Genomic DNA, 27,302 nt, shown 5'->3' on the forward strand with positions numbered 1-27,302 from the left:
AGATCAAGGGGCCACTAAGTGCCTCCCAGGCCCGAGCCCAGCCCTTGTGCAATGCAGATCTTCGCTCCACGGAGGCAGCCACAGGGATGAACGGATGTGCTTATCTGATGGGGCCACGAGGCCTCCAGATCATTCCAAGGGCTGTTTTTTCCATCAGTCTTTGGGCTCCTCTCGGCCACACAACTGTGCCTGCTCTTCCCCCATGTGGACACGTCCTTACCCTCCTCCCAGTGAGTCGCTCAACACTAATTAGGCACCTCTTGTGTGCCCAGCCCTGTGTTGGGTGCTGGGGACACAGAGATAATAAGACAAAGTCCTGGCCCCCTGGAGCTCCCAGTCTGATGGCGGGGCGGGGGGAGGGGCACGGGGGTGGGGGAGATACCTCAAAAGACGGTCACAATAACAGGGATGAATCGCAGAATCATTATGCCGAGGGAAAGAAGCCCAGCCAAGAAGAACATGCTGTGTGGTTCCACTGACAGAGAATTCTAGAGAATGCAAACTAGTCTACAGCAACAGAAAGCTGGGGGCGGTCCCTGAGTGTGGGAGTGTGGAGGCGGGGGCAGGAAGGGCGATGACAGAAGGACACAGGGAAACCTTAGGAGGTGATGGAGGTGTTTACTGTCTTGGTTGGGCTGCTGGTGGCTTCACAGACATATGTCAAAACTCATGGAAGTGCACACTAAACTATGCGCCAATGACTCTGTGTCTGTTTGACCGTAGTAGAGCTGTTAAGAAAAATGAGCACAATTTTTGACATGCTGATCCGTGCAGCAATGGGGAAACTCCGGAAGGGCATAGGAGAAGACTTGGGAGGGTAGTCAGGGAAGGCTTCCTGGAGAAAGAGACTATTGAGCAAAGTTTTAAAGATGAAAACAAACTACCTAAGAAGAAAAGTGAGTGGTGTTAAGCTGTGGATGGCTGAGTTCAAATCCTGACTCCTCTGCTTGTGGGCTGTGTGGCTTTGGGTAAAAGGCTCGACCTCTCTGAGGTTCAGTTTCCTCATCTAGAAATGGATCCCATAATAGCATTTATCTCATAGGGTGGGTGGAGATTTAAACTATGGGAAGCGCTTGACATTCAATGGTCACAGTGTCCACAAATGCCCCGAAGCGAAAAGTGGCAGTGAGCTGAACAACGTTTAGGAAGTCCAAGTGACTTCATCAGAGACAGGGAGGGACCAGGGGCCAGGGCCACAGGACGGCTGGGCCAAGGGACACACTTGAGCTGTCGCGTAAGGACTGGGCAGCCAAGAAAGGGCAGGAAGCAGGGCAGCTTCATCATCAAGACTGACCTTTTTTTGAGGTTGGGAAACTGAGGCTTGAACAGGGACGAATTAGGCCAAGGTCCTGTGCCATCGGAGAGCTTAAAGGGAGCTTGTGCCTCACTCGTCCAAACCCCTCTGCAACCCGGGAAGCAGAGGGGGGACTGCTACCTGGGACTGCTTGCATGGCTCCAGTGACGGGTAGCCCGCTAGCACAGCGGCTGGGCAGCTCCTCCTGTAGGGCCCAATGAAGAGAGGCTCCCAAATTGGCCCCAGCTCTTCCCCCTGGCCCGCCCAGGCACCAGCTACTTCCCCGGCTACAGTCACAATGAGAGGAGCTGAGAGGACAGGGGAGGAAGTGGAGGGAGGGATGAGTTCTGACAGACTTCTTGGGTGCTGTGACCAGCTCCCTGCCAGGAGGCCCCAGGATGTGGAACCTTTTCCTTCTCTGGGCTTCAGTGTCCCGGTCTACAAATGAGACCTCACTACTCCACAGCCTCCTTTCCACACTTAGAAGTAGATTCAGCCCTGCCAAGGCACCTGGTGAGGGCCGAGGCGGGCGCCTGGGTTCACCCGTCCCACCCATCCACTCTCATCTGGGGGGCCAGGGTCGACCTCAGGGCAGGCGGGCCAGGCCCTGTCTGGGGATAAAGGCAGGCGCCCCAGGGTGCAGCCGGCTTAATAACAGGCTCCAGGTTCCAGGGGGTTTGAACCCAAGAGAATAGGTTCAAACACAAATTGAGCAGCCCACGTTCCTGTCTGTAGTTCTGAAAGCCGATCGTTCCCACACCCGGTGGGACTGTCCCCCCCTCTCCGCAAACCCATTCACCCCGAGGGGTGTGCCTACCATGTGCTAAGCTTCTCATTGTACTCAGAATAAGATCCACACTCCTCACCTGGCCCGTGCAGCCTGGCCCCGCCCATTTGTGACCTGCTTCCTACCCTCCTCCTCATTCACTCTTCTACCCAGGGCCTCCCTGATGCTCTGCAACCAAACACTTGGCTGCCTCAGGGCCTTTGCACTTGCTGTTCCTGACCAGAGCTCTCTTCCTCCAGATCTTGCCATAGTGGCTCATCCTTCGGGCCTCAGCTCCAAGATCACCTTTTCAGAGAGGCTCTCCCTGGCCCCATCCTGTTCCTCTCTCTCATCCAACTCATTCTCCTCCACCAAAGGCTTCACTGGGATGTATCGTCCCTCTGGTTGGGCAGCTGCCTGTCTCTGAATTTGGAGACTTTGATGGCAGAACCTAGGACCAGCCCAACTTTGGGTCTGCCGTCACCAGGCCCAGGCTGGGCACAGCCTGGCGCCCACACACTAGTGTAGGTTAAATGAACAAGTTAAAATGGATGTTGAAGATTCTGAGCCCACTCTGGGCTCCATCAACTCTCCATGCACACAAACCCCTCACCTCCACAGAGACAGGCTGGAGAGACACCGAGACCAGTCCACATGCTCACTGTACCCCTGTGCATACCTGTACATGTGCACCACACCCCCCACCGCCGCTGCCGCTGCCTCAGCACCCCAGCTCTCCCATCAGCCGTTGGCACCCACACTTCTCAACTTTCCCTCCTTTCACCAGGTGCCAGCTGGCCCAGTGCCAGCTCCTCTCCCCCTGCCTGCCTGCCTGCCTGCCCTGGGCACCAGACTCATAAAGGATGAGGAAGGACCCGGGGTGAACTGGCAGGGTGCCATCTGAGTGCGGCCCCTGGGGCCCTCCCCTCCCCCTGCACTGCCAGACACCTGTGTAATGAGTGTCTTTACTGGGGACCCACAGGGCAGGCCCTGGCCTGCCCCAGCCACCCAGGCTGTGAACCATACTGGGGATGGGGTGCAGGATGCATGGAAGCTAGAGGGTTGGGGCACATGTCTCTGCCCTCCCCACCCCAAGCTCAGCCCTGGGATTCTGGGTCAGCAAAGATGGCCTCCCATCCACACAGAGTCCCAAACCTCAGGCCCCTATCACAGTCCACGCTGGGCTCAGCAGAGAAAGGAGAAACACTTGAGTACCTACTGTATGCCCACTTGGTGCCAAGAGCTGGCACTGTCACTTCCAACTTCAGACATCATCTCATCCACACACCTGTCCCCTGATTGCTTTCATCTATTTCCTCCATTTGAGCACAGACATGGAGAACACTTATTGAGCACTTACTGTATACCAGACTCCATGCTAGTCACATGCCATGTATTAGCTTATAGGTCCTTACAACAGCCCTGTGAGGTGAGTGCTATCATTATTCCATTTTACAGATAAGGCTCAGAGAGGTAAAGCAACTCGCCCACAGTCCCCCCGTCGACAAGTGGTGGGCCAATCTGGCTCCACTAACTGCTCGCTACTCCACATCTCCACAGAGCAGAGCATGTGGTCACTGCTGTGTCCCCAGTCCCCAGTCTAGTGACTAGCTCAAAATACAGTGAATGAATACATGATTGAATGAGAGAATGATCTCACTGAGTTGTCACAGCGTCTTTCCAGATGGTATTTGCAGATGAGGAAACCAAGGCTCGGAGAGGTAAAGTGACTTGCCCCAGGCCACGGCGAACATGTGCCAGTCTTGGTCCCCTGGGGTCCAGCCCCAGGTGGCACACAGTAGGTCTTCAGAATGAAATTCTAGCTCCTCCCTGTGGCTTCAAGGCCTCCTGGGACTGGGATCCTGACATCCCGCCCATCACCTCTCTCCCATCTCCTAACTCCTGAGCAGTGATGAACTTCCCAAACGTACCTCACTCTCACTCACTTCAGGGCCTCCCTACATGCTGCTCCCTCTACCAGGAGCGCTCCTCGAGCATGTCTGACCCAGCCTCACGTAGAGGGCACCTCCTCTGCCAGGAAACTATGCTGACCCATGGGCCATCGACTCCTCAGCGCATGTTCGTACTTCCCTCTGTGTAGGAGCAGTTGTGCTGAACTGTCTGTCCAACCAGTGTGGTTTTATCCCCACCCTGCCACTGACCTTCTGGATGAACTTGGCCTGGACCATTGTCAGCTCATCTGCCAATGGGTAGACAATGTGAATGTCACAATAAGTGAAGGAGTGCTGCCCATCAGTTGGGCCACAGCGTCCCCCCTCCTAATCAAATCCTATCAGTAGCCCTCGGGCCACCAGCCCCTCCATGATCTGACCCCTGCCACCTTCCAACATCATCTTCTGCTCCCACTTTCCCCTCCCTCACTCCCCTCCAGGCACCTGGCTTTCTTGTGTTTTTCTGGAACATTACAAGCATAAATCCATCCCAGGGCCTTTGCTCCTGCTGTTCCTGATTCAGGGAAGCCCTTGCCCCAGAGCCCATTTGTTGCTTCTCCTCCTTCAGATGTCTCTCCACGTCACCTCCTCTGAGAAGCCCTCTCTGACTCATGAAGCACCCAGACATCCCTGCTCCTGTCATGGTGTTTCTCCCCGGCTGAAATTATCCCATCTATTCATGAGTCTGAGCCGTGACTCTGGAACGAAGGGAAGATCATCAAAGTCCTTCCCGCCCCTGCCCATGCCCAGCCCCCCACTGGAAGTTCAGGGGCTGAGAACAAGGAGGCCCCACTCCCGCTGCTGGCAGGAGCCTCTCTGAGCCCCAGAGCCTGTCTGGTTCCCAGCCCCATAAAAACCACCGCCCTCACTTTGCCCTTGGGCAGCGAAGGGTAAAGGAGGCAGGTGCGCAGCCCAGAGGCTGACCGGACGGGGCTTCAGAGGCCTCTGCCAGTCGATGCTCACAGCGCTGCCCGCCCAAACAGCATACACGCAGCCCTCCCCGCTGCTCTGGAGGGTCAGCATTGTCATTCCCCAGCAAGAACTCTGAGGCACAGTGGCCTGCAGGTGCTCCAGGCCAAGTAGTCAGGAAAAGGCGCAGTGCGGATTTGAACCAGGTTCTGCCTGACACCAAAGCCTGCACGATGTGCTCCTCAGTCCACAGGTGTTATGTGAGCGCTAGCTACGTACCCCATGCTGGTTCAGCGCTCAGGTCCTGGAAGCAAACTAGTGCTGAGACCTCAGGCAGGGTACCTGGTTCCTCTGTACCTCAGTTTCCCCAGCTGTGAAATAGACCACAGGGCCCCTCCCTCGTCAGGTGGTTGAGGGAATGAAAGGAGGTCATCTGAGGTCAAATACTGATGCTTGGATTCACTGCCGCATGCCCTCGATCCCCTCTGAGCCTCAGTTTCTCATCTGGCCTGAGCTACTTTCTAAGGTTGTTACAAGACTAGGATAAGGTATCACCCAGCGCCTCTCATCACTAAGTACCTAGTAAGTGCTCACTGTTAGTTATTCCAGTCCTTTGGACCTCACTTTCCCCATCTTTCCCCGGAGGGCCTCTTCTAGGTCACTGGGGCAAAGGTCCAGGGACCCTAGGTGGCCCTGGGGATGGGGGAGGGCAGCAGAGTGGCCAGGATCAGGAAGCTGCAGGAGGCAGGGGTGACTCACTGGCCAGCCAGGCTGGGGGGCTGGGTCAAGGCCCCCCACGCGCCCCTCTGGGCCCTGCCTTGTGCCCAAAAGTGCTGTGTCATGCTCTGTCATGTGGCTTCGGGTCATTAATACCCGAGTTCTGGGAAGCTTGGGCTGAGTTCCCGGAAGGGGTGAGCCAGTTCAGTAAACAGATTGGCTGGTTGGTCGTCACAGCTGAGCCGGGCGGGCCTGCAGCTCGGGAGGCAGGACATGGAAACTGGTGGCCAAAGTGGACACAGGAACTGCCCGCATCCCTGTGAGGGGCTAGCACCTCCTAGCTCAGCCTGACTCAGGCTCTGGAGACAGAAGGGGAAAATGAGGGGCAGCGAGGGCAGAGATCACACAAGGGTCAGGGCTCAAACCCAGAACCCTGGGCTCACTGTCCGGTGCTCTCAGCACCACTGACTGACGGGCAGGAGGCTGCACCCTCCTCACCCCAAATCCTCACCTGGACTCTCGGGTTGGGTATTGAATTAAGGGAGAAACCACTGGGAAGGCACTTCTGGGAAGGACAACAGATTAGAAGGGTATCGGGCTGTCCCATGGTTAGTCCTGTAAAAACAGTACCTTCTAACATTTCTTGAGCACCTACTATGTGTCCTCAGGCAAAATAAGTGCAACTTAGGCACTGTTCTAAGTGGTTTATGTTGATTCACTCATTTAACATGCAGCCACCTTCGTACAAATAATCACAGCCATCATTGTTAAAGCACCAAGTGCCAGGCACAGAGTGGGACAGCTGCTAGGCACCACCTCTGATCCTCACATGGGCCCCATCGGGCGGGCACTGGCCTCACCACCACCGTCCAGATGAGGAAACAGAAGCTTGCGAAGGCAGGTGCCATCTGGTGCAAGGAAGAATGGGCTCCAGGGTCAGCTGGACCTGGGATTTGAACCTTGGCTTCACCCCTTCCAGCTGTATGACCTCATGCAAGTAAGGCAACTTCTCAGAGCCTCCATCCCCTCCTGACAAACGGGGATGGTTATGGTACTCAGGCCTCAGGAAGGCAGCCCTGGTGGGGCATGTGGGTGCCATCGCACAGCAGCAGGTTGAGCAGAGACTTCTGGCCTGGGCAGGTCCAGGTTCCACCCACATTCTGCCACTTCCTGCGTGAGCTCAGCACGTCAGTTCACCTCTCTGGGCCTCCGTGTCCCCTGTAAAATGGGCATCATAACACATCCCTTACACAATTGATGAGCAGAGCGAATGAGCTGACACCCCAGAAGCCCTCTATGTAGGGCTGGGCTTTCTGTAGGCACTCAACCCAGTAACTTGTCCTCAGATTTCACCCAGATTGTTTCCGCTGAGACGAGGGGAAGGGCCCATGGGTCACGGACAGGAGGACGAGCCATGCACATTCTTTGCCATCTTTCCACACTCATGAGAAATTTGAAAAGGGGAGGCCAGGGGCCCATTTTTCTTCACACTCCCACGCTCAGTCCTCGCTGTGCCTTTCTCTGAAAGGCCTCCTCTTTCCTCTTTGGTTCCACCCATGCCCTCCATTAAAACCAACCCCAGCCCAAGCCCCCTTGGTCCAAACTTGGAGACATCACTCTTCCCACCTTCACTCTTACGCACGCACAGGACCCTCCTCCTGGCATGCCCCCGCTTACTCTAACCCATCTGTCTGGTCTATAATTCACCCATCCTTTGCCACTCGGAGTCAAAAACCACTTCCTCCAGGGTGCCTGCCCTGATCTCCCCCCTGAAAGTGACTCTCCGGACTCCCTCTAAACCTCACTTACCTTTTTCTGTCATTTCACATCAGCTATTTTTGCACACGTCACCTCACATTTTGGCTGCTCTGAGGTGGAAAATTTGCAAGGTAGATTTGGGGGGGGAAATTGCATTGTCTCCAAAAAACTAAAAACCTGCTAAATTGAAATTAATAGATCTTTCATTAATCCACTTAAACTGCACAATTCAGTATTAAATTTCCGATTTAGTATTTATGAAAACTTTCACGTCATTCGAAAATAATCTGCAAACGAGAATGTTCTTTGTTGGGCAAACACTCCCTGGTGTACATGGGAATTGCCAAGAAGCCCAAGTCAGTGGTAAAATAAAATGAGCTGCAGATTGCCAAACAATTTCAGAAGTGAAATTACTGATATCATTAAAATCCTTTTGTGATTGTGCCAGCTCTTCATTGGGCCCAGTCTCTGTGTTTCTCCCTCAGCACCCCTCCCCTGCCCCCATTTACCATGTGTCTTTCTCCTCCCTGGTGCCATCTCTTCCAACCCCCTGCACCTTCTCACCTCCACACCCTTGCTCACCCCACCCCACCTCCTGCAACAGCTCTCTCCTCGTTTTTGACAGAATCTGGCCCTTCTTCAGAGCTGAGTCCAAGAGCCACCTCCCTCATGGTGCCCCCACCCCATCTGGACCCAGGACTCCTGGGGACCCTCCTCATCTGCAGAAGGAGAGGGCTGGAGTGGGACAGAGGGGTCACACTCATGGCCCTCAAACCAATACAGGCCTGTATATTTATAGATTTGCCCCAACAGTTAAAAATTCATCCAGATTACATGTTATGAAAACCCAGAAGTTGGGGCCTTCCTGCGCAGTGACGCTGGGCTGAATGTGAATAGTGCACACCTGTTAGATGGGCCTGCTCCTCTCACCAGCTGCGTCACCAGGGGTCCCAGTTGGCTTGTCCTGGGGCCACCTGAGTGTGCAATCCTTACCCTGGAGCGCAGGTGCTGGGGCTTCCTTCCGTCTCAGAACACCTTCCTGAAACACCTTAGGTGGAACCTCCTGATCGGGCTAAAGTGAGGGACCCCTGCCTACCTGTCCCCATCCTTACCACCATCTTTGCAGCCAAGGTACATCCTCTGTGGACCTTTAAATTCTTTGAAGCACAGTTCGAAAAACTCAGCATTGCCTGGACCCAGGTTGTGACCACACCAGGCTCTGCACCCTGCCCCAGAGCTACTGAATTATAGTCAGGAAGGAGAAGCCTCCTGAGTGGTCCCCCAAACCAGCTGTCCCTTTCAGTAGAAGGCAGCACCTTCACCCATCCTTGCTGGGCCAAAACCCTGGACTCATCCTCCACTTGCATCTCTTCCTCCCCCTCCCTGACCCTCTCTGCAGATTCAACCCAGCCAAATCCTGCTGCGTTCACCTTCAAAATCAACCCAGAATCCAACCGCTCCTCTCACCTCCGCCCCTTCTCCAGTTCTGGAATCCCTGCAGTCTTCCCCCCACACGGCCACAGGGAGCCTACTAGATCCGTAGTTGCCAACTGGAGGTGACTTTGCACCCCAGGACATATTTGGAAATATTTTTAGTCGTCACAACTACTTTGTGTGTGTGTGTGTTCATTGCGTATTGCTGCACAGCAAATGACCCCCAAACTTAGCAGCTAAAAACAACAAACATTTATTTTCTCATGGTTTCTGTGGGTTAGGAATCTGGGAATGGTCTAGCTCGGTATCTCTGGCTCAAGGTCTCTCACAAGTTCAAAATTAAGGTATCAACTGGGGCCACAGTCATCTCAAAGCTCTCCTGGGAGAAGACCCCTCTCTGGGCTTCCTCATATGGCTGTCAGCAGGCCTGGGGTTCTCACTGGCTGTTGAGAAGAGATCTCAGCTCCTCGCTATAGGACTCTTCCCATGCTGTCGGCCACGGCGTGGCAGCTTGCTACTGGCATCCAGCGGGGAGAGGCCAGAGATGCTGCTCAATCTCCTCCGATGTACAGGACGGTCTAAGGGTCGATAAGGCCAAGGTGGAGAAACTCTATCTCTGATCCTAAGTCAGACCCTGTCTTGCCTGTGCTCAAAAGTCAGGGGCTCCCACATCACTTCCAACAAAATCCAGACTCCTTCTCCTGCAGGCCACAGGACCCTGGGTGACCTGTCCCTCCCCACCCTCCCCCTGCTTACTCAACCAGATTGCTCTCCTTATCTTCCCCCAACAATGCAAGATTTTCCCCACCTCAGGGTGTTTCCATCTGCTCTTCCCAGAATCGGGACACCCTGCCTCGGACATCTTCAGGGCCAGCCCCTGTACTTTTCCCTGGCCTCCTGTCCCCTCTGTCACAGCCTGTATTGCACTATCCCCCACACTCCTCACTTCCTTTGGCCGTTGGTTTCACTACCAGACCGACTCCATCTTTCACTCATTTGTTTTCTCACTGTCTCCCCTGTTGGCACATAAGTGCCACGAAGGCCGGGAGTTTGTCCCTGTTGTTCACTGCTGCCTCCCCAGTCTGGGTACAGAGCAGGTGCTCAATATGTTAACCGAGCGAGTGTGTGACCTGGTCTGGCAGGCCTCCTGCGTCAGAACGTTAGACGTGCAGAGGCCTAGTCCACTGAGAGCTGGTGATTCCTCTGTCCTGAATCTACAGATCCAGGACGCCGTGGTCTTAAGTGTCTGCCGAGCTTCCCTTCCAGGCTGAAGATCTTTGAAATGGTCACTCAGGCCCTGGTTTGGAGGAAGAAAGACCAGAGGACACGAGAGAAAGGGAGGTGAGGGCGGGCCAGAGGTGGGGGTAGGGGGTAGAAGGCTGAGGCCACAGGTGGTGCTGGTGGTGGGTGACGGGCCCCTGCTTGGAAGGCTCTGGGACCCCTCACAGAACAAGAGCTGAACCTGGGGTGGCAGGGAAGTGACTTCTGAAGACCTCCGGTGGGAGCTCAGAAAATAAAAGTGGATGATTTGGCCTAGGAAAAAGCCACATAGAGTGAATTCACTGAGAACCAGGGCCAAAACTTCGGAATAAAGATTAACCTTTGAGAAACTTGACTGGGACCCTGTCTTGAGAAGTGAGGGAGGGGGGAAAAAAGTAAAAATAAATTGATTTTCTCTTTGACCTAACACATTTATCACACAATTACACAACTGCTTAGGATGAACAAAGTGGAGTGTTGATATATTTAAATATACTTAAACGACACTGTGTAACAGCACAATAATGTCCTTCTCGTGGCATTCGACCAACTCGACATAATCACAGAGAGTTTTCTCTGCAAAATTCTTCAGTCTGCACTGTGGCCAGCTTTTCTAGAACCTTCTAAACCAGAGGTGTCCACAGAGTTGAATTTTGTTTGTTGTTTTAATTTGACTCGTTGGACAACGTTTAAAAATTAGGACTTCTCACATACGACCTCGGCTTTCTGGCTTCTTCTGATACTTGGGAGGATCTGGGCCGTGCGCCCACTAAGAGGCGGCCATCCCCTGGGAAGGGCCTGTTCCCTCCCGTTCTCCACAGTCACCACCCAGCCCACCTCACTCATCACGTTGCCTCCTGGCCCCAAGATGTCTGAGCTTTTGACTCCTTGTTCTAACGCTTGCCAAGGAGGACACTGACGAGGGTATCGGGCCCAGAGAGCATAAACAGCTCTCCCAGGGCAACACAGCAAGCAGAACAGGGCTCCATCCTGGACTCAGGACACACAGTCCTGCTCAGGGCACGAAGCACCGCCCCCCGCCCCCCTGAAGCCCCATGCACCCCACCTTGGTCCTACAGACCCTGGCCCTGAGCCCCGGATCACCAGGAGGTCGGGCCGTGAGTGTCAGGCAGCGGGCCGGAGAAGGCCCCGTCCTGTTTAGGTTTTGTGGTCTCGTGAGTAACCGAGTGGAAAAAAACAAGCTTGAAAAGATAACAATTACAACGAAATTAAATCAAATCAGGCCCGTGACTCATTTATGGAGCCGTAAAAACAGAAAACAAAAACAAGCTGGTTCTGGAGAAGGCAGGCCAGGATGAGGAGGGGAAAAGTCAGGGAAGGGAACAAACACCGGGGCGGCAGCGGTCTCCTGGGCCTGTCAGTTACCCCGACAATGAGGCGTCGGAGCCAGGCCCGGAGCTGTCGGGGCCCAGGGAGGGGCTGCAGACCCCAGATGCTGGTGGAATGGCTGGTCTGGTCCTCCCAAACACCCCCGTGAGCCAGGGCTTCACTGGCGTGCCTTTCTATAGACGAGGAAACCGAGGCTCGGTGGGACTGGGCAACAAGCCTCAGGTCATACAGCTGGGAAACGGGAGGATGAGATTCATATCTGAGCCTGTATGAGGTTCAGCCTTCCCACCTGGAAACAGTCACCTGAGCCCCAGCCCTATTCCAGGAGCAGCAAAGAAGCCAGTGCCCTAGAAGTTTCAGGAGCCCCAGGCACCCACCACAGCTGCCCCTCTCTAGTCTCACTATCCCCATTAGTGCAATAACTGGGTCACATCAGGCAGTACAGAAGAAAGGCCCAGAAGCTCAGTGGGTCTGACCCATGGAGCTACATAGAGAGCGTTACTCTGCTTGTTTCCCAACAGCCTCTGCCTGCCCCAGGGACAGAAGAGGAGCCAGAAGCAGAGCCTGAGGGTGCCCGCCCCACAGGCCTGCAATTCCCCAGAGGTCACCCTGACCCAGAACCCAGGACCCAGGGACAGGGCTGTGTGGGCAGCAGGGAGCTGGGCCTGGGATCTGGGCCTGGCAGAGAAAGCAGGAGGCCAGGCTAAAGAGAGAAGGAGAGGGCCAGGAGGGAAGGGGCGCTGGAAAGCAGCTGCCAGAGTAACGTCATTCATTTCACTGGGTATTGATTGCAGGGCCTGATGCTAACTAAGCACTATTCATTCATTCATTATTTCTTTCATTCATTCATTCTACAAGTCTTTACCGAGCACCTTCTTGTGCCAGGGCCATGTTGGAGGCTGGGAACGTAACGATGACCAAGAGACAAAATGGAGCTGCCGTCTCCATTTTTGGAGTAGACAGACAAATAAGAAATAACCAGGATGCAGAGAAAAGTGGTAAGAGCTCCAGAGACAAAGTAAGCAAGAAAGGGAATGTGAGGGATTATCGAAGGCCTCACTGAGCTGCAACGTTTGAGCAGAGACCTGAAGGAGGAGTGAGAGCAAGCCATGTTTGGGAAAGGTATTCCAGGCAGAGCAAACAGCGAGTGCAAAGGCCCTGAGGTAGGAGCATGCCTGGCATGTTTGAGGAAGAGCAAGAAGAGGAGTGTGGCAGGGGCAGAGTAAACCTTCCAAAACCGAGTCCTTCCAAAAGCTAGCGGGGTGGGTGCAGCTTTCATCTCCCCTCACAGAAGAGAAAATTGAGGCTCAGAGAGGAGAAGTCACTTGGTCAGAGTCATACAGCCAGGAAATGGCAGCGCCCAGGGCCGAGAGCTAGTCAGGCTGTGCGGGAAGTGGGGAGTGTGCGCAACAAGGCTGCATGGCCCCTGGGGTGACTTCCAGAGAGCATGTGTCACCTGCCCTGGTCGCAGGCAGTGATGCTGTGGTTGTGCAACCTGGAGCCCTGCAGGGAGCCTCGTCTGCCCTTGCCCTGCCTCCCAGACCCTGCAGGGTCTAGGAGTCACTGGGTGACCAGGAACCCAGGGAGCTCGTTCAGGCCAAGGTGTGAGCGACTGTCAGCTGCCCCCGGCTTACTCCTATCCCTGGGTTGACCTTTAAACAGATCATAGAAGCAATTCTGCAGCCTCAGTTCTTCCATTTGTTAAGTAATGAGTCCACTAAGGTGGTCTCCAACAGCAGTTGAGGATTCTTGGGCCCAGAGTGAGGCATGACTTCTTCCTGAGGTCACGCAGCCAGGGAAGGACGGAGCCAGGGCGGCCTCAGCCTGTTAGCCCAGCAATCTTCTTCCTCCTGCCTGAAGGATGCTTTATCCTGGAGCTCAGCGCCCGGGCCTCTCACCCTGCCCTGCTGCCGTTGCCGATCCCACCCATCGACCACTCTACATGCCTCCCACTGTTCACATTTCCAGGCCTCTGCACATGCTGTCCCTTTCTTAGGAGTGCCTTTCCCCTGCGCCATCTCCCTGACCCATAAAGGAAAAATAAAGTAGGGGGGCGGGGGGGCTCAGAAAAGGCTGCTTTGAGGGGTGACATCTGAACTGAGACCTGAAGGGGGTGAGGTAGGGAGTCAGGTGAATATGTGGTTGAGGAATCTGGGCAGAGGGAACAGCATGTTCCCTCTGACAGGGAGAGGCCCTGAGGTAGGAAGAGCCATGGTTTCTTAGAGGAACAGCAATGAGGCCGTGGAGAGGGAAGGGAGTCAGCTAGGGGAAGGTGGGAGGAGATGAGGTCATCAGAGAGGTGGAGGGTTTGCTGAAGGACGGGGCATCGCACAAAGCCCTGGGGGCATCGCACAAAGCCCTGGGGGCCACTGGGAGGACGTTGGCTTTTACTCTGACCAGGGTGGGAGTCCTGGGAGGGCTCTGAGTTGGAAGGAAACAGGATCTGACTTGGGTTCTAAGGGGATCCCTCTGGCTGTGCACGGAGAACAAACTGTAGGGGTGAGGTCCCCAGGCAGGTGACGCACGGACCACGGGCAGTGGAGGTGGAAAGACGCAGGCGGATTCTGGCCACAGGTCAAAGGTGGAGCGCACTGATGTGGTGAGCAATCAGAGCGGGGGCAGGTGAGAACAAAGGGTTGAGAAGGCCCCAGGGTTTGGGGGAGCGCCTAGAGGATGGAGGAGTCATGCATGGAGACAGGGACAGGCTCGGGGGAAGACCAAGAGTTGGGCTGTGGGCCTGCTGAGTTTGTGGCCCCTGTTTGTTGCCCCAGTGATAATGGGAAGGGGTGACTGGAGACTCTAGTCTGGAGTCAGGGGAGGTGTCCAGGTTGGAGAGATGCATCTGGAAGTCACCGGTGTTTAGATGAGGACAATAACTGTGTCTTTGGCAACTTGTCGCCCTATTGCCCCTCATCCAGCAGCAGGCTGGCTCTAGGGGTGCCTCAGGGGACCCTCGAATGAAACCATGAACCCATGTATCACATGCCCACCATGATGAGGCCCATGCCAAGGGCTTCCTCTCATTGACTCATTTCATCCTCACGGCTTCCTGAAGGGGAAGGTCCCACCAGAGCTCCATTTGCAGAGCTGAGAGTGAAGGAAGGGGCCCACAGTGTCACCCAGCACTGGGGAGCTAAATTAGTGGGTTGATTAATTCCGGAAGGCTGCTCTAACAGAGATGCTGCAGGTGAGTCCTGCAGAGAAGTGCCACCTCCATTCTCAGCAGCCCCAGATCACCATACCGGGCACGGGGGCTGGGAGAAGCCAGAGGTTCCTGAGCCACCCACGTTGCCTCCTCCAGGCAGTGAGGATTGCCTATTGGTGATTCTGGGACTGCTGGAAAAGGGCTGAGGGCAAACCTGGAGCCTCCCAAGGCCAGCAGGAGGAAGGCTGGGAAAGGACCTTGGGAGCAGTGGGGGTGGCCACCAAGGACCAGGCTGAGGCCGAGAACCAGGGAGAGGGACTAAGACTTTGGGTCAGGTTTGGGGGACAACAAGAACCCCCAACACTGACATGGAGCTCTAGAAACCTCTCTGATGCCCAAAGTGCTCTCCCCCTCACATGCCAACATTTACCACAGCCACATCACCCAGCGGCCGCTGTCTGCACTTGTTGATTAAGCACCCACTATGTGCCAGACTTCTCACCCAAGGTCACCAGCAAGGGAGGAGCCGAGGCAAGATTCAAACTCAGATCTCCTTGCCCGTCAGACAGGTTTCTTTCCATTGCAGGGTTTGACTTACCCACTCAGCATCCATGAAGGACAGGAACAAGGGTTGGGCAGATCCCTAAGGGGCAGGAGGGGAGGATTGAGACCCAGAGAGTGTTCACCGGGACCCAACCTGGGGCGGAGACTTGAGATTCTAATGTGTAGAACCAGGGTCATGATTGCCCATCCTCCTGGTTGTGATGGGTTATCCAGGGGTTGGCACTTTTTCTGTAAAGGGCCTGATAGTGAATATTTTCACCTTGTGGCCTTATGGTCTCTCTCACGATTACTGCACACTGCCGTCGCAGGGTGAAGGCACTTACAGAGGATATGTAAGTGAATTGGACAAGGTGTGTGCCAATAAAACTTTACTTACAAAATAGGCTATGGGTCAGATTTGGCCAGAGGGGCATAGTTTGCCAACCTGTGGGATAATGAATGCCAATCAAAGCACTTGGGACATAGTAGGTACTCAATAATAATGAATTAGTGAAAGGATTCTGAGTTTCACTTCTCCCACCTGCTAAAAAGAAAACACTATAGCAATTTATCAAATGCTTTCCTTGTTTTGGAACACACGGGGCTCCAGGGAGCCAGGCATCACGATGCGAGACAGGGCTGTCATGGTCCCATTTTACAGACACCAAGACTAAGTGCTCAAGGTCATGGGCTGGGATGTGACAAAGCTGAGACTGGAACCCGGGTCTTCTGAAACCAGGCCTGAGGCTCTCTCTAAACTGCCCAGGGCCCCAAGGCTGTCCCCACACTGTGGAGACTGAGGCCAGCACCCTGGAGCCCACCCAGGACCTGGCTACAGGGCCCGGCTCCAGACTGAACTCAGTCCCCAGTGCCAATCCCCCTTCCTGCAGCCTCAGCTCCAACCCCTGAGCCAGGGGTCTGCTGCCTGCACCGTGTCTTGTGCAGTGGGGAGGGGGAGACAGGAAAAAGATGGAGACAGAGGGATCCAGGAAGACAAAGAGAGAAACAGAGACACACAGAGAGGTGGAACTCAAGAGGAGTGATGCATCTCCTCTCTTTCCTCCCTCTGTGGGACATCTTCACAGGCCCCACCACGCTCTCGTCACCACGGGCCCCCTGCAAGGAAAGAATGGTCCACGTCCCACACAGTCCTGGCATGGGACCCTGGCCCAGGTGCTGCCTGCTCTGTGACATCACACATTAGATGGGGGGGCTGTCCCTCTCTGAGCTTCCTCCTCCCCATCTGCGACACCAAGGGGATGCAGGGGATGCTAACTCAGACGGCCTCGTCAGCTGGTGCACAAGGGGGAGCAGAGGGTTGTGGCACCAACAGGCACCCTTGTGCTCTCCTGTCTGCGCCAGGGAAGGAGGTGAGAACATGTGTTCTGCATTCAGGACCTGTTTCCTCGAGGGGTCCTTATGTATTTATTCACTCTTCCAACAAACACTGACCAAGTACCTACGGTGTGCCAGGCGCTGTGCTGGGCACAAGGGACACAGCAGTAAACAAGGCAGGTGAAAGTCCCTGCCTCGGTGGGGCTGATGTTCTACGGGGGAGACAGACAAGCATCCCCCAGGCAAACTCACACAGGTGTACCCAGAGGGGCGCCAAGCAGTGGGGAAAGCAAATCGGGCACTGAGGGCAGGGCACATTCATCAACCTCTTCACGCCGAATCTCCTCCGGGACCCCGGGACACAGGTGCTCTTCCTGTCCCCCCTTTTCAGGTGAGGAAATACACTCAGAGAGGTGAAGTAACTTGTCCAAGACCACACAGCTGTAACAGGACAGAGCCAGAATTTAAATGAGTCCTGAAACCCTGGGGACAAACGGAAGGGTATAATCCAAGATGAAATGAGTCAAGACTGCCCTTGCAAGGCAGGGGCTGCAAGGGGGGCAGGCAGACAGGAAGTGAGACTTGCACCAGAGGCCTCCACAGCCACCAAACAGGTTAAAGACAGGGATCTGGGTCCTTGGGTCCACGACAGGGCCCCCGGTCCTGGCTCCCACCACCACGAGGCCCCAGATAGGGTGAGGCCACACCCAGGATCAGCCTCGGGCCCTCACTGCCTGCTGGGAACACACAGTCCTCGGGACTAGGAGGCTCAAAATAGAAAGCTCGAGACCTGGGTGGGAGCCTGGAATTCCCCGGGCAGGCAGGTTGGACTCCTGGGCCAGCCCTGGGACTGCCCGACCCAGGACTGGTGGGGGAGCAAAGTCAACAGGGCCTCAGTCCCATCTGTTACTCTCCGGAAGTAGCTTCTGAAATGCCAGCACCAGGATCTGATGAGCCCAGATTCCTCTCCTGGCTCAGTCCCAGACTGGTCACCTACCCCAAGGGACCTCGGTGTCCTTATCTGTGAACAACTCATAAGAGTTGTTCATTCAGTCGGTCAACAGATGTTTATTGAGCACCTATTATGTTCTGGGCACAGGGAATGCAACAGAGAACAAAACAGACAAAGATCGATCCCTGCCCTTGTGGATAAGTCAGATCTATGGTGTGCCAGAAGGTGCCGAGCACCCCAGGGAACACGAAGCAGGGAAGAGAACATGCAGTCCTGAGCAGGGGTGGAGGTGAGGGGGTCAGAGAAGGCTCACATGCAGGTGACACCTAAAGAAGGGAGGGAGGGGGCCCTCAGGACACCTGAGGGAAGAGTGTGTCAGACGGAAGGAACAGCCAGTGCAAATGCCCGGAGGCAGAATGAGCATGGCTGTTTCAGAGACGGGAAGAGGCCAGCCCGGCTGGAAAAGCGAGTGAAGGGGAGGGGGTGGGGAAGGAGGTCAGATGATGCAGGGCCTTGTGAGCTGAGGAGAGAACTGGAGGATGGATTCTCAGAACCCTGGCGATCCGACTCAGCAAGGGAGGGGTGTGGGCTGGGCCGAGGTCCTAAAGGACCCCTCTGGCTGAGTGTACAGAGGACATTTCTGGAGGTCCTGGATGGAGGCTTCTGTGCCACTGTGGATGAGCAGTGATGACGGTAGTAGAAGCAGAAGGAAGGACTTGGAGGCCCCTCTGGGCCTCAGGGGGCCCAGCAGGAAGTTGGTGGCCAGGCAGCCCAGCCTGGGAAGCTGACTGGTTTGTCCAGCCAGAAGCTTATGACCCCCCTCACCCCCACCTATGCGGGCCTGTGGCTGCCCCAGGGCTGGGAAACGTGCCTGGAATGTTGGCCATGAGGCCCACCAGACAGTGTCCATGGGACCCTCTGGGGGCTGGATGGGTACCCTGGCCGCAGCTCTGCCCACACATGGAATTTCTCGGGCCCACTGACCAGGGTAAGTGATAATTACAGGCCCGGAGCAGAGGGGGAGGGGACCACAAGCCTGAGCCTCCCCCACAGCCAGCCCCCACTTGCGTTTACTCAGCACCTATCGTGTGCCCAGCCCTCACCACATGCCACCCCGTCCCGCTGGCACCTCACCCTGTGCCACCGGACCTCCATGTGACCAGTCTGGTAGATGGGGAAGCTGACCTGCCTACAGCCCCATGGCACAAGCCAAGACATGCACGAGCTGCAATTCACACCCAGAACCCCAAACTTGGCACACTTCTGCGACTGCACTGGCAACAAGCTGCTCGGGAGACCAGGGTGAATCGGGAGAAGCAGCACTGGACTGTGAGTCCGCTGGGACCTTCTCTGGGTCTCAGCCCCTTCAATGCCAAAGCAGCATTCATTCACTCATGCAGTCGCTCACTCACAAGTGTTCATGGGGCACCTGCTCTGTACCGGCACTGTGCCGGGGGCCCAGCAGTGAACAAAACAGGCACAACTCCCCACCTGGGTGAGGGTGGCATTCCAGCAGAAGGAGACACACCTTCTGACCCCAAAACATAAGCCTGAGAAAGCAGAGCTGGTACAGATGGGAAAACTGAGGCACAGAGGGGCGACCCACATGCCAGGGGCTGCCCGGCCGGAGAGTGCTGAATGCACCATCCTTCTGGGCCCCCCGTTTCCAGAACAGTGCTGGCCCCAGGACACACACAGTGACCTTCAGTGGGATGCGGCTGAGCTGCCTGGCCTGCGTGACCTTGAGCAAGTTCCTCCACCTCTCAGAGCCTCGGTTTCCTCATCTGAAGAAAGGAATCATTTTAAAAGTTTTTTAAAATTAAATATGTTTTAATTGCTATACCCCACAAGCTTTTTGGGTATTCAGTGGGACACGAGGTATAAAGGGTTTAGAATGGCACATGGCACATAGGAGGCGCTTGTACAAATGGGTTTAAATGAAATAGTGCCTGGCACATAGCAGTCAGTCAATACACAGGTGCCATCATGGTTAGAGCTACCACTGTTTAGGGACCTCTGCATAATGGCCAGAGCCTAGGCCTGCCCCTTTGGGACAAGATGTTGACTAGGTACCTCCCCAGTTTCCTGGGTCCCCCAGCTTCTTGCTCAAGGATGCCTGAACTCTGGGGAAACAGAGGAGGAGGAGGAAGGGGTGGAGGCCTAGGCCAGGCCTGCTAGTGGTAAGTGCGGGCAGTGACCCCGCCTGAGAGGCCCCCATCCACCCATCCACCCACCCGCCCATCCGCCAGAGCAGCCTGCCCATTCCACGCAGGGGACACCTCATCTTGCACAAGACAGGAAGGAGGAGGCCCGGGGTGGTGGCGGGTGACGCCAGGACCCCATGTCCACCCGGCTACAGACAGAATGGGCAAGGGAGGCCCCAGCCAGGCTTCCTGTGCACCAAGTGACTGGGCAGAAAGGAGAAGTGGGGTCTAGGGTCACAGGGAGATTGAGCAGCTCCTTCCCCTCCTCAGCCCAATTGTTCTGCCTGCCCTTTCTGATTCAGGGGCCCTGAGTTCAAATCCAAGCTCTGCTACCTTCCAGCTGTGTGACTTTGGACGGCCTGGCTCTCAGGGCTGGTTTCCAGTTGCTGCTGGGGAGCAAGGTAGCCTCCCCTCCAAGCCTTCCGGCCCTTTGGGGGCATTGCTGTAATCATCCCCATTGCACAGATGAGGAAACCAAGGCTATAGGGTGTTTTCAAGCAACATCTATTATACCGAAATATTTAGGGCACCATGGGAGAGGGCAGGCTGAGGGTCTACTGCATGCTGGGGACACAAAGATGAGGCCACATGACCTGTATCCCTAATCCTGGACCCACCACAGGCCTTACTAATCGATTACAATTCTCCTTCCTAGGAACCCAGAGGCAGCCTCAGAACCCTGCTCGACACAGCTCTCCAGCCATTGCCAATCCGAGCACCTGAGGCCTGAGTGAGTAGGAGAGGATGTTGGCCTGCTCCATCCCAGCAATAGGCTGGGTCACAGGAAAACTCTCCCATGAAAGAGGCTGCCCGCTGGCAAGCTACCTTTGGGTGCGTCTCTATAATCAGAGACCCAGGAACATACCTGCCCCTGCCAGCGGGGACCCTCGGGGCCCTCCCTTGGAGACAAACCTGATCTGAGGAAGGCAAGCAAGCATCTGCCCAGTGAGGTTGCAAAGTGAAGAGCCAAAAGGGCTGGAGGGTGGGGGCACTGGAACAGCAGCATATTGGGGAACCACAGGCAAAGCCTGGGCTAGGGGGGGACAGTAACAGAGAAACTGGGGCTGGGCCTGCTGCGGGGGGTCAGGGGGAAGGGCTGAGCTTCAGGGAGAGGGCGGGAGGGGCCAGGAGGATGAAGGCCAGATCGCCATCATGCTGTGGGCTGCACCAGCAGTGCCAGGGAAAGTCCAGAGCCTGCAGCCCCTGGTAGATTGTGTAAAAGGACAAATGAAACCGAATGCACAGCCTCGGGCCTCCCACCCTCCCCAGCTACTGATTCCTATATTCACTGTCATCAGCCTGGTCCAAGCCTCCATCATCCCTCCCCTGGACATCTATGGTTGCTTCCAACCTGGCTTGCTGCCTCACCCTTGTCCCCAACACGCTCTTTCCATGTGGCAGCTGGAAGGATCAAAAATGTAACCCCAACCAAGTTACTCTCCAGCTTCAACCTTCCAGGACTGTCTGTCACCTTTAGGATAAAATCCAGACGCCTGACCCTGGCCTCCAGCCCTGGACATCTGCCTCTGCCCCTCCAACACCACCGCCTACCTCTTGCCCCATCACTCAGGGCTCCCCAGGAACACCAGCTTCTTCCTGTTTCTTAAATCAGCCAACCTGATTCCCACCTCCAGGCCTTTGCTCATGCTGTTCCTCCCACCTACAACATGGTTCCCCTGTACTCTCCCTCGGTGGCTGCATCTCGTTAGCCAAGTCTCAATAACTGCTGCCTTCCCCCAGAGCTCCCTGTCCCCAGGGCCACCCCAGACACCCCCTGCCGCCCTCCACTGCACCCCTCTGCTTATGTCTCTGTAGCTCATATCTGTGTCTGGAAGCATCTACTTATTTGTTTCCCTCACCAAAACACCAGCTCCATGAGGACAAGCACTGTGTCCACCCTGGTCACTGCTATGTCCCCAGCACTTGGCACACAGTAGGGGCTCAACAGGTATTTGTTGAAAGATAGTGAGAGGAAACAGCTTAAATCACCTGGGGAGTTCTCACCAGGATCTTCTGAGTGCCCCACATTCACTGTCCCACCCCGGGAATGACAGCTTAGTTCCTCACATACCTCAGCTGGTATACAGGGCTGGGGAGAATTCTGATTGCAGTGGGCAAGATGATTGATTAGTGATGTCTGCCACAGACCAAGCATAGCCGTGGGGCGTCTGCAGGCACTTGTGTCTGCTGTGTTCACGGCTGTCTCCACAACACAGAAAAATGCCTGGAACACAGTAGGTGCTCAATAAATATTTGTTGAATGTCAAACACATGGGTTCTTTATCTAACTGGCTACTGCTGTCAGGAAGAGAAACAGCTTTGGCTCATTCGGCCAACAATCTCCAGCCAGCCAATCAGTGGGGGCCCCTGTGTGATAATCCTGAGAGGAGAAAGCCAAGGTGATGGTGCTTGACCAAGGTCACCCAGCTGGGTTCAGCTAACCCCAGAGTTCTCTAAGAACCCAGTCTCACATCCTGTGGGAGAGAGTGAGGCCTCCCCAGGTTCCTGCCCTCCCCAGACATCCCTAGCCCCCTCCCTAGGGTCCAGGGGATGAGGACAGGCGGCCTGTGCTTCCCTTTTGGGGCATGTCACAGGGCTGTGGTTAAACGGAAGCAGGGCCCCTGCCCATCCCGGGCGCGGGCCCCCAAGGGCCCCACCCTCCCCATTCCCAGCCCAGACTCTTCCCAGCTGACCATGGGGTGTCAGTTCCTCGTTCCTCTTTTCTCAGGAGGAAGTGGACTGGCCCATGGGAAGGTTCAGAGACTCAGTTTCCTCCTCTGACAAGTGGGCTCAACCCCTGGCTCTTTCATGAAAGATACTAAGTCAGGTGGGAAGGCAGAGGTGCCTTGTGACCCTATCTCCTTACTCGCGCCCCCCAAGCTCCCCTCTGGCCTCAGCACTGGACCAGGCTGCTCTCCCCGGGAAGCCTGCCCAGCCCAGTCCTCAGCTTTCCTTGCTCCCTGCTCACCCCTCACCTCGCAGCTCCAGCCACGTAGTCTTTCAGCATCACCTACCCACTGTGCTCTGTCCCACCACATGGCCTTTGCACGTGCGGTGCCCACTTGCTGCAACATTTGTTCCCTCCCTTCTCATCTACTCAGCCTCTGCTCAGTTCTCAACTTAGCTTCTTCCGGGAAGCCTTCCTAACCTCCCCAACCAAGTCGATCCCCTGGCCCTGTTACAGAAGCCACCCTGGACCACTCAGTCACAAATGGGCATTTCTGAGGGTGACTAGGTTCTTGTCTGTCTCCCGCACGAAGCTCCTTGTGGGCCAGGATCACTGTCTCCCCAGAGGCTGGCACAGAGTAGGGGCTTCATTAGTATTTGTTGAGTGAGTGAATGGGAAATGCAGAATGAATGGAGCAGCAGGCGCTCTCTCCCACATCCTGCTCTGGCTCTGCGTCACGCCCCACCCCTGTCCTGCCCAGACCCCCTCCTCCAGGTGGCAGCTTCGGGCACCCCACTCCTGGTCCCCGAAGCACTCCCTCCCTCACCTCTCAGGGCTTTACTTTCCCGAATGAAAATCAAAGGGACAGACCTCAACTGTGGGCGTTCAGCCTGGGTTCCCCTGAGCTGGTGTTCTAAGGATGGTCACCCTGGAGAAGAGGCAAAGAGGTCAACACCAGGAGGCCCCCATTCCCACCATCGACCAGAACAGCCCTCCCCTCTTATCTATGTTATACGCAGGATTGTCAGAACTTAGGTGCTTCAACTGAACACACTCAGCAACAAATAAAGACAGCCTAAGGAGAAGAGCCAATGGCCTGGTGAGTATGCCAGGAGGGGGAGATGTGGGCACACTTTTCCCCATAATTAGCATCTGCTCAAATGCAGCCCTGTCCCCACACTATGCTCCCCCTCCAAAACACAAGCCAGGCCCCTCCCTGGGTGGGACCTGACGCTGGGGGGATAGGCGGGCTGAATTTATGGAGACCCAACATCCGCCTCGGTCCTTCCTGTGGAAACCCCAAAGGGGAACTTGACTGTGGTTGATTTCCACCATACAGGCCAGCCTTGGAGCTTGCCTTGGGTGATGTGGGCCACCACACTGGGTGTCCTGCTGAACAATGAGTACCAAGGCTCATTAAAGAGAAAACAAATAAAAACCATCGGACACAATGTTCCCAAAGACAGCACCGAGGGTGAACTGAAAATTCCTGGCTTCCACTCCTGCCCAGTGTCACCCTCCCAGACTCTGGTGACGAGGGTCCCGCTCCAGTGTCGTTGGCTCTCCCACAGCCGGGACCCTCCTCCGACCTCTCCTTTGAGGTCCAGGCAGTGTCCCTAGAATAGGAGGGACCCATCAGTCCCCATCAGTTGCATCCCAGGGAGGAGCTGCTGAGACTGTCCCCAGGCACAGGGTTTTGTGAGCCTACTGTGTGCTGAATAAGATACAGTCCCTCCACTTGCTGGAGCTCAACTCAAGGTGGGGTCAGGGTGGGCACGAGACACTGAACAAATGGACAGAGAGAGAGGAGGACAAGTGCTCAGTGGAAAAATAGATCAGGGTCAGGACAGAAAGCTATGGAGGGGCTGCTGTGGGGGCGGGGAGGTATCTCTGAGGAGCACAGGCCTGAGTGAGGAGAGGGAGCGAGTCATGGGAAGATCCCGAAGAACAGTGTTCCAGGCTGAGGGACAGCAGGGCAGAGGATAGGGGATGGAAGGGAGCTTGGTGTTTTATTTACGGAGAAGTGAAAGTCAAGGTGGCCAGAGAGGGAGGAGAGGAGGGGAGAGGAGAGGAGGCAGAGGGTGTAGAGGCCAATCCAACAAGGCCGGTGGGGTAGGGAGGGCTGGCCTTTCAGGCAGGAAGGTGGGAGCCACAAGAGGGCTTTGAGCGAGGCAGTGGCATGAACTGGCTGAGGTTCTGACAGGGTCCCTCCAGCCAGGTGGGGAGGGTGGCAGCAGGGAGGGGCATGAGCAGGAGGGCCCAGGTGATGGCAGGGGAGAGGGGGACAGGTGGGATTCAGGATAGAGTCAGAAGGCTGAGCTCCAGCAGAGGATTGGCTGATGGATTGGATGTGGGGTCACAGAGAGTGGAGTCGAGAACGACTCTGGGCTCCGAGGCCATTTTCTGAGCAGGGATGGACATGGGCGGGAGGTGGCGAGTGGTGGCATTAAATGACACCCATGACAATGATTTGAGCAATGGAGCAAGAGGGAGACCCGGGAGGAGGAAGAGGCTGGGCTTAGGCAGGCGTATGACTTGTGGGGCACAAAGGGACACAGACAGAAACTAGGCAGCCCCTCCTGCCTCTGCTGAGGACACCCTGTGGCTGAGCTGGGGGAGGGGAGTGAGGTCAGATGAAGGCAGGAGAAGGCTCCACCCACCTCAAGGGCCATTTGTGAGGCCTGGGGAGGGCAGCAGGGAGGGGGAAGGAGGATCAGAGAGCTAGCATCTGGAGGTCTGGGAAAAGGGTGCTCCAGGAGGGGAGAATGGCCCCTGAACGAGGTCAAGAGGACAAGCTGGAGGAGGCCCAACAAATCCAGGCCCATCCGTGCGATCTGGAGGTGGGATGTCTGTGGGCCTGGAACCAGTGGCCAGCCCAGCCGTGTCCCCATTCATCGCCTTCAGAGCCCATTTCTTTGGGGCAGCCAGAGAGGCTAAGCCCCGACTAGTCTAAGTCAGCCACGAGAATTCCTTTCCAGTTTGAAGGTGGCCGTGTGGCTCTCCCACTGCCACACACGACACCAGGGGAAGTCTCCGGGACGTTTGGGAACTATTTTCCTGCCTGATAAGATAGTGAGATCTGGAGGAGAAAGGTCCCTTTGCTGCCCACCCCCTTCCCTTCCTGGTTAGGATGTGGTCACGTGCGGCACGCTGTCTGGTGCCAAAGCAGCCCCTGGAGCCCGCGAGGCAAAGAAATGTGAACCCAGCTAACCAATCCTACAGCAGCCCTACATCTGGACTCCTTGTTCTAAGAGTTAATTAAATGTCTTTACTGTTTCGGAGATGGGAGATGGCCTCCTCGGGACAAGAAGAAAACAGGAATAAACCCTGAGACAGGGGAGAAGGCAGAATGGGGAAGGATGAGAAGGCTGAAAGGGGGTCTTGGAGAATCTCACTGGGCACAGCAAGCTGCAGGGAGAAAAAAGGAATGTCACTCTGCAGACGCTTACAGCCTCGCCTAGAAGGGCAAAGGCACCTAAGGCTGCAGAGAGGCCCAGGGGGTCACCAGCTGCCCAAGCCCACAGAGCAAAGACCGACTTGCCCAGCGCACACAGCCTCGACTTCCTCAGCCAATGGAAATAAGAACAGCCGGCATCACGAGGGTCAAGGATCCACGAGCACTCAGCCAATGGCTGAGAGGTCAGGAACACTCAAAATCATCCAGCCCTAGGGCCTGGGTGCCAGCTCCATAAGCGGGAGTTAGTATTTCTGCCAGCAGTAGGCGCTCCATGAAGGGGGCTCTCGTTCGCTAGGCATCGACTGTATACCAGGCACATCCCAAGCCTGGGCATCCGTTAACTTGTTAAATCCCCACAGCCCAGGAGGCTTCATCCAATCCCCAGCTCCTGTCTCCCCTGGCCCCATGTTCCAAAAAGCACCCTCGGTGGGCACTAGCTCCCCACTGTGTCCCCTCTCTGACCCCATGGAGGTCCCTCCACTTCTGCTTGCATGCCTCCTGGGACAGGCAGCTCAGTCTCTGGAGGCCACACTTTCCAAAGTTCTTTGTGCCTATGTGGCCTTAGGCAAGTGCCAGGGAGTTCTCTGGGCCTCACTTTGCACATCTGTGAAAAGGGCATTAATCACAGTCCTGCCTCCTAGGTGGGCTGTGAGCGCCCAGGAAGGCCCTCAGTGCAGGGCCTGGCTGGTTCCTGCTCAATCAGCAGGAAGTACAGTTATTAGCCATTATTATTGCACAGGGCTGGCCCTGCCTCCGGCCAGGGCCCTGGGTCTGCCAGGTTTGGAGTGGAGGCGCCTGGAGTATCCCCAAGGTCCTGACCCGGGAACTGGAAGAGGGGGAGGGAGCACTAAATTTCCCAGGCCCACCTGCCCCCTCGCCCTGCGGCCCCTGGCTCCAGCTCATGCCTCACCCAGGGCCACCGCTGTCTCTAAGGGCCCATTGTCCCTGTCTGGTCCCATTCCAGGCTTTCAGCCCTGCCCAGGCTCCTACTTCCCTCCAAGAGCCCCCACCACCTCTAGAGCTCAGGTGTCCCTACAGGCCTCTTCAGAGGGTGCCAGATGTGGCATCAACCCACATCTGGGCAAGAGTTCGAATCCCAGTTCTGCCACTTCCCAGCTGTGTGACCTTAGGCAGTTGTCCCTGAGCCTCAGTCTCCTCATTTGTTACATGGAGTCACAGGACCTCACAGAGCTGCAGTGAGGATGCTGCAGTGAGTTTGGGGATGGCAGAGTGCCCAGCATACAGTAAGCTTTAGGGAACGTTAGTCCCACTTCCTCTGCTCCCCCCAAGCTTAAAGGACAGCGCTAGGGAGAGCAAATGCAGGGGTGGGGAGGGGGCAGCTGGCCCTGACATCATCAGGGTGGGGGTGGGATGTGAGCAGAGCATTGGGTGAGGAGTCCAAGGCCAGAGTCCTGGCTCCGACCCTCCTGTGTGACCTCAGGCAGGCTGTGAACATCTCTGGGCCCCAAGTGAGGGAGAGAAGAGACTGGGATCCTCCTCTCTCACCAGGAAGCAAAAGGGAGGGATGGAGCCAAGTTTTCATTTTTTTATTTTCAGC

At 55.8% G+C, this 27,302-nt stretch overlaps 1 long non-coding RNA gene across 2 annotated transcripts in view; it reads right to left on the reverse strand.

The window, feature by feature from the left end:
* Positions 1-6,335: 6,335 nt before the first annotated feature.
* Positions 6,336-27,302, reverse strand: part of LOC123479672 (uncharacterized) — a 39,128-nt gene continuing 18,161 nt past the window's right edge. The window contains exons 1-3 of one of the 2 annotated variants that reach the window (XR_006655364.2): positions 23,158-23,260; positions 21,691-21,843; positions 6,336-6,856 (exon numbers count right to left, since the gene is read on the reverse strand). This is a non-coding gene — a long non-coding RNA (uncharacterized lncRNA). Of the gene's footprint in view, positions 6,857-21,690; positions 21,844-23,157; positions 23,261-27,302 lie in introns of those variants that run through there. The other variant, XR_006655363.2, reaches the window with a different exon arrangement.

This window comes from Desmodus rotundus, chromosome 6, assembly GCF_022682495.2.
Source record: "Desmodus rotundus isolate HL8 chromosome 6, HLdesRot8A.1, whole genome shotgun sequence".
Lineage (NCBI taxonomy): Eukaryota > Metazoa > Chordata > Mammalia > Chiroptera > Phyllostomidae > Desmodus > Desmodus rotundus.